Genomic DNA, 9103 nt, shown 5'->3' on the forward strand with positions numbered 1-9103 from the left:
TGCAACCTGGGTGGTTGGTGCCTCTGCTGCCTTTGTTTTTCTTTATATAATGAATATCTCTCTCAATCACCAATTCCAAGCCAACCAGATTCTTTTGTAATGACACTTCAGAAGCATCCGAGTCCAGCTCTTTGGATTGGCCAGGACTGTTTCTCTGGTGACAGCAGTTTCCTTCCTTCTCTGCTCAGGAATTAGGAGCACCATAGCTTTCTCATGACAGTAATGTGCAAGGAGAATGAGTGCAGGATCAGGTGTTGAATACCCAAAATACTTCTAGAAAAGGGAGGATGTCTAGCTAGAACTATAATTGTTCTGAGAAGGTTATGGCACAGCTGTTCCATCTTCTTCCTCCTTCTCTCTCTCTTTCCTTCTTTCCTTCCTTCTCTGTTCTTTCTTTTCTTTTTCCTCCCTCCCTTCTTTTCTCCCTCCCTCCCTCCTGTTTGTTCTTCTATTCTTTCTCTTTTTTCTCCTCAGTTCCTCCCTCCCTTCTTTCTTTCCTTCCTCCCTCCCTCCTTCCTTCTTTCCTTCCTTCTCTGTTCTTTCTTTTTTTTTCTTTTCCTTCCCTCCCTCCTTTTCTTCCTTCCTCCCTTCTGTCATTTTTCATTCTTTCTCTATTTTCTCCCTCAGTTCCTCCCTTTCCTCCCTCCCTCCCTTCCTTCTTTCCTCCCTCCCTCCCTCCTTCCTTCTCTATTCTTTCTTTTTTTCTTTTTCCTCACTCCCTCCCTTCCTTCCTTCCTCCCTTCTGTCATTCTTTCATGCTTTCTCCTTTTTCTCCCTCAGTTCCTCCCTCCCTTTCTTCCTTCCTCCCTTCTTTTCTTCCTTCCTCCCTTCTGTCATTCTTTCTCTTTTTTTCTCCTTCAGTTCCTCCCTCCCTTCCTTCCTTCCTTCCTTCCTTCCTTCCTTCCTTCCTTCCTTCCTTCCTTCCTTCCTTCCTTCCTTCCTTCCTTCCTTCCTAACAAACAGCAGGGATTTGAGTGCAGAGGCGAATGTAATCTTATTTCCTGTAATTTATATGATCTTCTAATCCACCAGGACACTTCATATTTTGGGAAGTGAAGAAGGAAACCTGTTTGGTCTTGTGCTTTGCTCACCACAAATAATATGGGGTGAAAACTCCCCCAACTACTTGGGAAAGACAGGGAAACAAATCCCTCCTGAAAAGATTAAATCTCTTCTTCTCCACGAGAAATTTGGCCCAGATCTAGGGAATATTGGCATGCAAGAGGATTTTCTTCCTCTTCTTTTCCAAAAATTGTTTCTCCCCAATAAAATATTTTGGAAGAAAGGCAAAGATTAAGAAAGACTATTTTTGACCAGACAAGAGTTTTAGGATCTTATGAAAAGCTGAAGGAAAGAGTGGACAACAGTAAGATGTTTCGGTCTGTATATATATTTGGATACCTATTACTTGTCACATCACCTTGGCGATATCTCTTTTCCAACTCTTCCCCCCACAAGAAAACAGCAACAACCACCTTCAAGTTCTTCAGGAAAAGTTTATTTGCATTTATTTATTGCATTTATTCTTCCTTTCCTCCTTCCCTCCCTCCTTCCTTCCTTCCTTCCCTCCCTCCCTCCCTCCTTCCTTCCTTCCTTCTTCCTCCTTTAGAGGACTGAAGGCTAAAACATATGAAAAACAGTTACAAGAATTGGATATGTCTAGTCTAATGAAAAGGAAGACTAGGAGGGACATGATAGCAGTGTTTCAATATCTCAGGGGCTGCCCCAAAGAAGAGGGAGTCAAGCTATTCTCCAAAGCACCTGAGGGCAGGAGAAAAAGCAACGGAGGGAAACTCATCAAGGAGAGAAGCAACTTAGAACTAAGGAGGAATTTCCTGACAGTGAGAACAATTAATCAGTGGAACAATTTGCCTCTAGAAGTTGTGGGTGCCTCCATCACTGGAGGATTTTCAGAAGATTGGACAGCCATTTGTCTGAAATGGTATAGTGTTTCTACCTTGAGCAGTGGGTTGGGCTAGAAGACCTCTAAGGTCCCTTCCAAACTGTATTGTTCCCTTATTCTGTTGTTTTATCCAAGAAAGTCAAACCCCAGCAACCTTCAGTGTCTTCGTCATTCTTCCTTCCCATTCAGGACCAACTTGATGTTCCTGTCGTAGCTGCTCCATGTTTCCCATAAAGCTATCCTCATCATCTTCCATGCTATGGACTACAAAACCCAACCTTCCCAGCCAAGAGTGTCACAGTGAGGAGGAAGATTCATATCATCCCAACTAGCAGAAAGATAGCTCAATCCCATGGCTTCTCCTTCAATCCACACCCTATTTTTGGATGTCTTCCATGACAGCGAAACATAAAGCAATCTGAGCTCATTAAACTGCTGGACTTCATACTGAACAATACATATAATAGTCCTTAATTATTATCTTTATACCTATAATATCATATTTCAGAATGGTACCATTGTATAGTGCACCTAATAAATCTTTATGTTGTTCAATTTGACTATGCCAGAAGTAGTTATATTACAACAACAAAAAAGTGATCTGCAAACATGTTGTGAAGTTGTCTCCTGTGGATAACTCGGATGCATCAGATTCAAAAGGCAAGATTCTTTTGAAGCAGATGACTCTTCTAGTGCGACCTGCAATTTCTTTTTTTATTTCAATTTTACTGAAGTTCATTATAATATAAAACACAAAGAGAACCCAAGATAATGCAGAGATAGAAAGAGAAGGTGAAGAAGAGGAAAGGGGTAAAAGAGAAAGAAAAAAATAATAATTAAATTCCAACTTTTTTCGGTGCAATGAAGTACAAAATACAGCCGCAACTTCAACATTTTGCTTTAGATATATTTAATAAATAGAGGTAGTGTTCAACATTCAACAATTCATTTAGTGGCCGTTCAAAGTTACAACATCACTGGAAGAAGTGACTGGTGATTGTTTTTCACACACACAACCTTTGAAGCATCCCCATGATCACGTCAAAATCCAGATGTTTGCAATTGGTCCATACTTACAACGGGGGCTGCCACAGAGAGGAGGAAGGGGTCAAGCTATTTTCCAAGGCACCCAAAGGCGAGACAAGGAATAATGGATGGAAACTGAACAAGGAGAGATTCAACCTGGAAATAAGGAGAAACTTTCTGACAGTGAGAACAATCAACGAATGGAACAGAAGTTGCCTTCGGAAGTTGTGGGAGCGCCATCACTTGAGACTTTCAAGAAGAGATTGAACTGCCGTTTGTCAGAAATGGTGTAGGGTTTCTTGCTTGGGTGAGAAATTGGACTAGATAACCTACAAGGTCCCTTCCAACTCTGATTATCTGTTATCTGTTAACCGTTGCTTTGTTCCAAAGTCATGTCATGATCCCATTTTGCTTCCCCAAACCCAATGGGGCAGCCAGATTCACTTAATCATGTGACTAACTTAACAACTGCAGTGATTAACTTAATGGTGGCAAGAAAGGTGGTAAGGTAAAGGTTGCAAATCATTTCTGGCTCTAGGGGGTTGTGCTCACCTCCATTACAAAGAGCCAGCGCTGTCCGAAGACGTCTCCGTGGTCCTAAGGCTGGCAGGACTAAATGCCGAAGGAGCATGGAACACTGTTCGCTTCTCACCAAAGGTGGTCCCTATTTTTTTTTACTTTCATTTTTTACATGCTTTCAAACTGCTAAATTGGGGGAAGCTGGGACGAGTAACGGGAGCTCACTCTGTGACGCGGCACTAGGGATTCGAACCGCCGAACCGCCAGCCTTTTCTGATCGACAAGCTCAGCGTCTTAGCGACTGAGCCACCGCATCCCTTAAGAAAGAAAGTAAAATGGGACAACACCCAATGAATGTTTCGGTTAGCAACAGAAATGTTGGACTCAATGGTGGTTGTAAGTCGAGTGGCCACTTGGAGGTAGAGCCGCTTTGGAAGTTCTGAAAGGATTGTGTTGTAAACCGGTGGTAGATGATGTCGTATCCCGCCTCCTTGTTTACAGAGGGATGTTCTATCTTAGTGTAAAACTTTGACCAGTGGTGGGATTCAAATTTTTTTACTACCAGTTCTGTGGGTGTGGCTTGGTGGGCATGGCAGGGAAAGGATATTGTAAAATCCCCAGTCAGAGGTGGCATATACTGGTTCTCTGAACTACTCAAAATTTCACTACCAGTTCTCCAGAACTGGTCAGAATCTGCTGAATGCCACCTCTGTCTTTGACCTCTCTTTCAATCCAGTGGTCTTCTTTGACCAGAATTTGTGGTCCATCTGCATTTGAAAGGCAAAGATCACTCTTTTGAAGAGAGCAATGTCCACATTCTGGATGTAGAGGACCACGAGTTGGAAAGACCAATGTCCAGGCCATCTGCAGTAAGATGGAACAGCCTTCCCTCAACAGAGAGGGAAGGTTATGACACAACCTATTTCCAGTTTACAACAAACTCCTTTCGGCTGTTCCAAGAAGGATCCATACCCCTTTGCGCTATTCAAGTGACCTTGAGGGCACAGATAAACCTCCAAGTGGCCTTAATGACTCTCAGAGGGAGTGCTAATGACCAGAGGACCGCAAGGAATATAAATCCTTCCATCCTCCACCCTTCCATCAGAACTGAAGGAGCTTCTCGGATGAGAAAGCGAAACCACTTCAAGGAAAAACAAAGAAAGTCCCGTTGCCTTTTGAAAAAGCACCCTTGGGACAGGCCCTGACCTGGATGGCTGAGACTTTCCATAGACAGTCTTTGCATTGTATTATGAATTCCTAAGATGGTTGCTGCTATCAAAAATGTTGATGCTATTTGAAGTTGATAAGAACCTTCATCTCCACAATGCAAGACATAAAAAGCCCAACTGATTCTAGACTTGTCAGAATTCCTCTAAGGCAAGTCACAATCATCCATGCCTTAGTCACCTCCTGTCTTAGCAATTGCAATAGGTTTTACATGGGGCTGCCTTTAAAATAAATACCTGGAATCTTCAACTGGTTCATAATGTGGTTTTGTGTAGGTATAGATTTGCACACATGTCTCACCTCCCCTGTGATAGCCGCATGGGTTGTTGACTTGCTTTCGGGTCCAAGGTATTAGTTGCCATCTTCAAAGCCTTCCATGGCTTAGTGCCAGGTTATTTGAAGGACTGTCTTTTCTCAGTTACCTTTACCCCACCCATCAGAGTGGGGAGGCAGATGGGGACCTCTTAAGGAGGTCCACCTGGTGGGATCAAGAAGAAGGGCCTTTTTCTGTGGTGGCTTCCTCCCTGTGGAACATCATTCTGATGACAATTAGATTGGCTTCCACCTTGACAGTCTTTTGAAAGGCCCTGGAGACATGGATCTGCCAATGGGCCTGGGGACCTCAGAGGGATATGGACCCATCAAATGGTTGGTCTGATTACTGTCACTTAAAGAGAGGGAGGTTATTAGGCTTTTATATTGAAGTTTTATAGAGTTATCATGAATGAGTTGGGTGGCCATATACCATGCTTTCCCCCCAAATAAGACCTTGTCTTATATTTCTTTTGCCACCAAAAAAGGCACCAGGTCTTATTTTGGGGAGAGATCATCCACTGACTAACCTCACTTGGGTGCATCACTCCCAGCGTCCTTTTTGCTGTCAGGGGCATTCAGGAACTTCTTCTTCTGTGGCTGGCAAAGCTTTCTTGAAGTCCTCTGCAGCTGATAACAGAGCTCCGGATCACTCTGAAGTTTTGTTATCAGCTCCAGAGGCCTTCAGGAAAGCCTGCCCAGTGTTGCCAGCTGCAGAAGAAATGACCCAGCAAGGCAGGTGTCTGGGTGTGCGACGCCAAAGGTAAGTAGTAGGGCAGCTTCACCCCCCCCATCCCCACCCTAATTTTTACCTGTGCACTTTGGAGTGGGTGGGATTTTAATTAGGGCTTATTTTGAGGCTAGGATTTATATCGGGCACACATGTAAAAATCAAGCTAGGGCTTACTTTAAGGGTAGGTCATATTTTCAGGGAAACAGGGTACATTTTCTTTAATAAATAAGAAATAAATCCCTGTTCTAGATTTTAGGGAGAGAAATATTTCAGATGTAGGTTCATTCATGATATTAAAACCTACTACAGGGAAACTTGAAAGAACTTGGATTGGTTTGGTCTGGAAAAGAGAAGAAAGCAGACCTGGAGGATGTATAACCCTGATGATGGACTGGGTTGACTGACTGGAGCTACCATTCATGGCCTTTGATTTCTTGTGGACCTTCAACTATCATCTCTGCCTGTTGCGGAAATCAGACCATGTGATCAAAGGGATGATCACTTTCTACACTGTAAGAAGGGTGGTTTGTTAATCCAGATTTAATGGATTGTAGGAATCCGGCCAAAGTTGACTCAATTAGTCCAATTTTCTGGATTTGCATGATCCAATAAGCCATTAATAAGTCACAGGGACTAAGTTTACAATACACTAGCAAAGTAATACACTCAAGTATAGTTGGCTAATGTGTAGTTCAGTAGGTTGTGAGAAGACGCTGGCAATGTAAGACTAGGCTTCACATACCAAAATTAGACACACTGAATCATTCTAGACACTGCATTGGTCTTTTTGTCTAGATGTTCAGTTTGTTTACCATTTTCTCTTGAATGTCCAATGTCCATTTCATCTTCTTCCTTCACCTTTTTTGGCTGTAATCATACAATGGTCCACCAAATCTAGTGGCTACATTGCCCAAATGTATTGTGTGTTCAACTTGGATTTTGCTGTGGTTGAGGTGAGGGTGAGTGTGTAGGGTGAGCTCCGCCTACCTCACCAATTTATGGACTTGCTGTCAAAACCAGGCAATCGGTGTATCTACTAACTAGGCTTAGCACGTATGAATTGAAGCTCATGTCTGCCTCACCCGGCTTTAAATGAGTAGTTTTCAAACTTGGCAACTTTAACTTCTTCTGTATGTGGAACCCTTCAGCTCAAAGCAATTGTCCTATGGTGAAGGTTATCCTGACTGTGCTGGGGAAATCCCCATAATCGCCATTCTCTGCTAGCACTGATGGTGTTCCCTAGTTGGGTCATGAAATGTCTGCAAGAAAACCAACTTTAACAAGCTTGCCAATGATCTCACAGTTCAATCCTGAACCGCAAATATTCTCTTCTATCAATGTTCATCATAGTTTAGAAAGCAGAAAGGGTGAGAGTTCTTTGTAGCTCTTTGCTGCCCTCTAGTGTGGTTGCTGGGATTTTTCCAGTGCAAATATGGCACCCCTGTTGTGGTCTGCCTTCAGTTTAAAAAAAAAGAAAAAAAAGAGGAAGACTTCAATTGGAAGTGTTGATAAAATAATCCAAAGACTGCATTGAATGCAAGTGCAGAAATTTATTAATCTGCTTATGTTAAAATTACACAGATTGGTAGCGTTGAATTGAAACCTCTTGCAAAGCTTTCTTGTTAATCAAGAGAAGGCAACCTGTGGGGCCTATCTTCCCATTTACACCTCTCCCAGCACCCTGAGATCACGCCACTGAATACTGGCAGTGACACTGCGATGACAGGAATTATGCAGAATACTGGTCAAGGATCTGTGTGCCGAAAGGCAGGGCATTCTCTCTCTCTCTCTCTCTCTCTCTCTCTCTCTCACACACACACACACACACACACACACACACACACACATAGACATATGGATCTGGCTCTCTCATTTGCAAACCAGGACAACTTCACACTTTACCTAAATTTATAGGTATCCCAATTTTCCCCCCCTCCTTTAAAAGAAATTCTGAAAGCAGGGCTGAAAAGCCATCTGAATCAATCAATCAATATTTTTTTTGGTGGGGGGGTGGCGAAGAATGCAGAATTTTCCAGCCCACCCTCATTTCCCTCCCCAGCAAAGAGCTAACTCAATAATAACAACAACAACAACCCTTATAGCGTGAGAATCGTTTACTTCTTCGAGAAACAAGCAAAACAATTGGTGGGGTGGGGCCCCCTTGCTCCCTCCTGGTCAGTCACCTTACAGAGGAGCCCAACTTCCAATTTTCCAGAAATGGCAACGCAATGCCAGGATGTTTGAAAGGTGTGAAGTCAGAGAAGGCTCTCCTTTAACAATCTCCTGCTAGGATGATACGGCAGGGGGCAGATGCATGAAGGTTTAATGAATAGCAGCGACAGGAGACACGAAGATAAGCAGCGGCTTAAGTCTTTCCCTTCAGCTATTTATTTTTTTTAAAAAAAAGAATTCATGTTCCTTCTCTCCTTCCACTCCTCATCCCACCTTCCTGCAGTTTCCCCATCTCTTTTCCAGTCTTCAAGACCTCACCAGAAGCATCTCACTCTAAAGCAGCTTTCCACAAACTCACAAAAGTTGAGGGATTCCCGCAAGGAAAGAAATTAGTATTCCAAGGAGAATCTCCAGCCTGCTTCTAGTTGGCTTCAGCAAGGCTTCTTTCCCAGAGCAACTATGGCAGGATGGACTTCGACTCCCAGAATTTCTCATCCAGGATGGACTTCTATTCCCAGAATTTCTGAGCCAACATAAACTTCAACTCACAGAATTCCTGAGCCAGGATAGACCTCAACTCCCAGAATTTCTGAGTAAACATGGATTTCAACTCTCAGAATTCCTGAGCCAGCATGGACTTCAACTCGCAGAATTCCTGAGCCAGGATAGACCTCAACTCCCAGAATTTCTGAGTAAACATGGATTTCAACTCTCAGAATTCCTGAGCCAGCATGGACTTCAACTCGCAGAATTCCTGAGCCAGGATGGACCTCAACTCCCAGAATTTCTGAGTAAACATGGATTTCAACTCCCAGAATTCTTCAGCCAGAATGGACCTCAACTCCCAGAATTTCTGAGTAAACATGGACTTCAACTCGCAGAATTTCTGAACCTGCATGGCTGGTTCAGGAATTCTGGGACTTGAAGTCCACAGATTGTAAAGTTGCCATGGTTGCCTGCTCCTGTTCTTCCCTATCATGTAGCCTTGCAAACTTGGAAAGTGGAGGAACGGAACTGGAGCAGAGAGACGTGGCCCTAAATGAAGCCACACCTGGAGAATAAAGTTGAGTTCCTAATCCTCACGAAGAGGCCGCCACAGAGAAGAAAGGTATTTCAAGATAATTTCAGAGGGGGTATTCAACAGGTTCTGAGAACTGGTAGTAGAAATTTTGAGTAGTTTGGAGAACCGGCAAATTCCCACCTCTGACTGG

General features: G+C 43.3%; 1 protein-coding gene across 1 annotated transcript in view; it reads right to left on the reverse strand.

Moving 5' to 3' along the window:
• Positions 1-8530: 8530 nt before the first annotated feature.
• Positions 8531-9103, reverse strand: part of POU2F3 (POU class 2 homeobox 3) — a 67597-nt gene continuing 67024 nt past the window's right edge. Inside the window, exon 13 of the mRNA XM_087939172.1 lies at positions 8531-9103. This exon is cut by the window's right edge and continues 1007 nt beyond it. The gene's annotated coding sequence lies outside the window, so the exon portion shown is untranslated.

This window comes from Pseudonaja textilis, chromosome 9 (assembly GCF_049901715.1).
Source record: "Pseudonaja textilis isolate UNSWEBS1 chromosome 9, rPseTex1.2, whole genome shotgun sequence".
Taxonomy (NCBI): domain Eukaryota; kingdom Metazoa; phylum Chordata; class Lepidosauria; order Squamata; family Elapidae; genus Pseudonaja; species Pseudonaja textilis.